We start from the raw sequence: 4,306 nt of genomic DNA, 5'->3' as shown, positions 1-4,306 counted from the left end.
AAATTTAAACTTTAAACAAATCTGATGATATTTTCTCTTGATCTTCAACAAATTCTAGAAACTTCTAAAATTAGCATTATCATGGGTTAATCCTCTGCATCATAGACTTAGCTAGAATCTTCTAAAACTTGAATAATGTTGATGCATTTTTGTTGATTATATAGTTCATGTCCAATGGGCCTCCACGGTTTTACTTGAGCCCAAACCTCTTGAATCAGGTCGTTGAGTTCATCTTTAAACTCTTTTGCTCATGCTCGCGTAATCGGTCAAATTGGAACTTGAACTGGATCCCTTGAAGTCGTGCTATGATTTGCATCAGAGTCGTCGGCCACAACAAGACTCTAATTATGTGGGTGGTGGCCATAACCGAGGCAACCACAACCGGAATCGAAAGAGCCCCAAAATTGAGGCCTTTTCATTTTGGCAGTGGAGCCCCGATTGAGCTTCTGCAATCTACAATTCGCACCTTTTTTTTTTTTTAAGAAAAAAAATATTCTTTGTGATAACCTGTATCGAGCCACTGAAGGGAAATACTTGGATCCAACACAAAACTACACTCAAGGAGGATAAAGGGAAAGCTCAAATGTATCTGATTTCAATCAGTAAGGTAGAAATGTCATAGGCACAAAGTTATAAATGTGTTACAAATTCCCTAACCAGCAAAAGCGAAAACAACTAGGAAGCAGCAGGTCCCGTAAATGCAAAAGCATCATCCCATCGCAAACAAAATTTCAGGAGGGATCCACCAACTTCGGGGGACACCTGATTTCCTAACAAAAGAATCTATCAGCTGGCTATTGCGCTGGACCTGGACCACCGTAAGGAGGCCTCCCCGTGGCATGACGTGGGGTTACCCCACCAGGACTCGGTCCTTCGATCATCCCATGACCCATTTGATAGGGTCCGGGCCTCTGCATTTGCATAGGCATTGACTAGGGACTGCCGGGGGCTGGGCCCCAACCCGCTGTTGGCTGCTGCATCATCGTCTGTCCGGGGACAGGAGGGTACTGCCCCGGCCCACCATACTGAGAAGTGGCTGGACCAGGCTGCTGCCCAAAAATGGAGGGCTGGGTATTTGCCATTGCAGGGTTCTGTAAAGTGTAGTCCCTACTCCAATCATTGTTAACCTGAAAGCGAAAATTAGCAATTTATCAAACTCGCTCACTAGTTTCTTCCACTCTTCAGGGGATATCCCTGTTTCCGTAATTCAATTTTAAATAAAAAGAAGGATAGGACAATTCTGGCGAATCCCAAATCAGACATTCTGCACCAAATTTAAAAAGATCCATCGGTGATGCATGGTCCAGGTAGAATTGTCCCCCAAAAGCAGAAAAATCAAGTTGCTTACCCTCCGGTATGCCCTCCAAAACTCAAGAGCACTTATCTCCTAAAAGCTAATACTACAATACCTTGATGCTGAGATCGGTATGGCGTGAATATGAGAGATGAAGCTTGCAGAACCTGCCATTGTAAATGCAGTGTCCCTCGAAGGACTCCTTTGCCACTACAGCCGTCTGAATATCTGCAGGGAAGTTCCATGAATAATCCACCTTCTTGACAAAATTTAATAATAAGCATGCTAGAATATTCTCAAAGATTTTTATCAGCATACTGAATCAGAGCCTGCACTCCCCCGTTCTTATCAAACATGGCAATCTTCTGTACAGGCCCAAAAGCAGAAAAGACCTAACATAACAAAAGCCAAAAGCGACACCAATAAAGTAAGAGATCTCTGGATGTAGGGGTTAGCGAGTATACAAGTGCTGCATGAGTTCGAAGAATGAGAAAGCAACCAACTATAGCATACTCTTTCTTGCTCTCTAACAGATACACCATGTGAAGAACATCCAACATGACTGCATACTGCATGTTCTCAATTAATGCAAGAAGCACATTACTCTCGGGTTGTAGTTTCTTCCCATTGACGCCAACAGCCAACTGTCATGATAACAAATATGCATCATTTGAGCAAATCAAGAAATTCAGGTGTATAAGCTAAATGGCTAGCTCTCAACAACTCATGGTCATAGGGCGAGATACCAAAGCTTTGTAAGACAAATATTGAAGGTTAGGAGGGGGAGAGATATCAAATACTTTGGAGAATGAGGGCACCATGCAGTAGGAGACACAAAGGCATTACCTGACCACTGCCATCTATTGCTGATTGAGCAACAGGTAGGTATGGATTGGTATAGGCCCTGAAAGAATAGAAAAAGATGAGAAAAATGGTTGATACGATAATGATATATTAAAGATCCAGGCAATATATAAAAATCGAACTTGAGCATGAAAGATTTGCCACGCCACATGAATGGAAAAACAAAACATTTGTGCTACCTGCTCCTGTGGCTCTGGAATTTCACGCTCAGGTCAGTGTGCGCAGAGTGTGATCCTGAGAGTGCATAGTACCATTTGCGCGGGGAGCAAATAGCTGATTCCGACAATAAAAATAATACCAAAAACAATATTTAGATATGCCAGGCGTCATCAAAAGTCGACAGCTTGAATATTACATCTATAAACTTAGTTTAGAAAATTTCTAGCCGACGACTGGCTCTCTGTGTCTGCATAATCTTATCTTTAAACATCCAAGCACATTTAAGATAAAAATTGAAATAATGTTAACATAAAGGCCATTACGAGTCAAAGAGTTACCTAGGGATGCATCCCCCATCCAGTGCATTTTTTGCAGAAGAAGCAGTTTCAGCATCAGAAAATTGCACCAAGGCCTAAAAAGAACATTGTAGTCAAGACAAGCAGAACTAGAAGGCATATTATAACCAGAGAGACCAGTGATGTTATCATAGACCTGAAATCCAGCTGTTTTTTCGAAAGCAGTGATTTATTGGACGAAGCCAAAAGCTGAAAACGCCTGCATTACAAGAAACAATATTCAGTACCTGAATATTAATGCAAAACCCAGCATGAAATTCCACAAAAACACTAATTACAAGCAAAATTGCACGTTGCATGAAAACAGCTAATACATCTTAACATGTCAACTAGTATTCCCTAGTAAATGAATTGGCATCTCAACTAATGAAGGAAAGTTTTCGAATTCAAACTTCCTGCAGGAATTTTGGATGTTCCAGCCAAACTTCGTCATATGAGAGTAGAAAAACAGAAATTTTAATGGCCACAGATGGGTCTCCAGAGAGTACATGGCATCCTTTGAACATCACCTGGTTCCTAGCAAAATTAGGTGTTCATTACTGCAGTTCACTTACCTGGCAAAATATGCCAGCAACTTCCCCAGAAAGATTATCCAAGAAGGGAAGACACGACATTTTTCTTATTTAAAGTGCCTCGTCGGAAGATTAATATTATAATAAGATTGCATAACAACGGATTTTCTCCCTTGAAACAAAAGAACTGTGTTCTATTGTCAAGGATCGATCAGTTAGAACTAACAAATTCTAATCATATCATATCATCTTTAAATTTACAGACCAAAACAAGAAATTGTTCACTTTCTTTTCAAAAGGAAAAAAACCTTCCACTTAGAGCCTCCACGAGTGCAACACAAACCACCCACAAAAAATAAAAAGAACATGAGGGAATCTCAATTTCTCTCTCTGATACTCAAAAGAGAGAATGTAGAAGAAAGGTAGAGAATCAAACTTTCATATTGAAGGCGTACCTAAATGTATTTATAGAGGTTGTGATAAATCTATATGGGAATATCTTGATCTGTGTAGAATATTTGATAACATATAACAAGTAGATTTACTTGCCAAATATAAGGTTAGAGAGAGTATAATATCTCATAAAGATATATTGATAGAATATTCAAGATATAATATCAAAAATATTGCTAGATATCATAAGAGATAAGTGTGGAAGAGTATATCTGCAAGATATTGTTGCCAATTTATAGTATCAAGATGGTCCCAAGATGATAAGTTGAACCGGAAATCGAGCGGGTTTTTCGGGCCCCTAACATGAGCCCCCACTCCCTTGAGCTCCAGAGGTCGCAACAGTAGATCAACGTCTTGTAATCATTGGTGTCTAGTTATGGGTGATGGTTTTTAAGTGAGTTAGCAAGGACCTTGCATGAGAAGACTTAACCTTCGCTGTTATAAAGTGAAGGTGGCTCCCATGGTGAGGAGGCTTTGAGTAGTCTTAGCTGTTAGATAGGCAAAAGTGGCACCTGTGGTAAGGAGGCTTAAGAAGGACCTTTGCTGTTAATTAAACGGATTGAGCTCCTATTATATATGGAGACCCAAATGAACCTTCGTTGTTAAATAAGCGAAGGGTGTTCCTGCTAAATAAGGAGGCTAAATGATAGGTGAACCTTCGTTGTTAA

The 4,306-nt window shown here is 40.2% G+C and overlaps 1 pseudogene; it reads right to left on the bottom strand.

The window, feature by feature from the left end:
- Nucleotides 1-697: 697 nt before the first annotated feature.
- On the bottom strand, nucleotides 698-2,878 carry LOC116209236 (annotated as a pseudogene).
- Between the last annotated feature and the right edge of the window lie 1,428 nt (nucleotides 2,879-4,306).

This window comes from Punica granatum, chromosome 5 (assembly GCF_007655135.1).
Source record: "Punica granatum isolate Tunisia-2019 chromosome 5, ASM765513v2, whole genome shotgun sequence".
NCBI classification, from domain to species: Eukaryota; Viridiplantae; Streptophyta; class Magnoliopsida; order Myrtales; family Lythraceae; genus Punica; species Punica granatum.
Note: the sequence above shows the minus strand (reverse complement) of the source record. Positions and strands in the feature narration are given on the sequence as shown.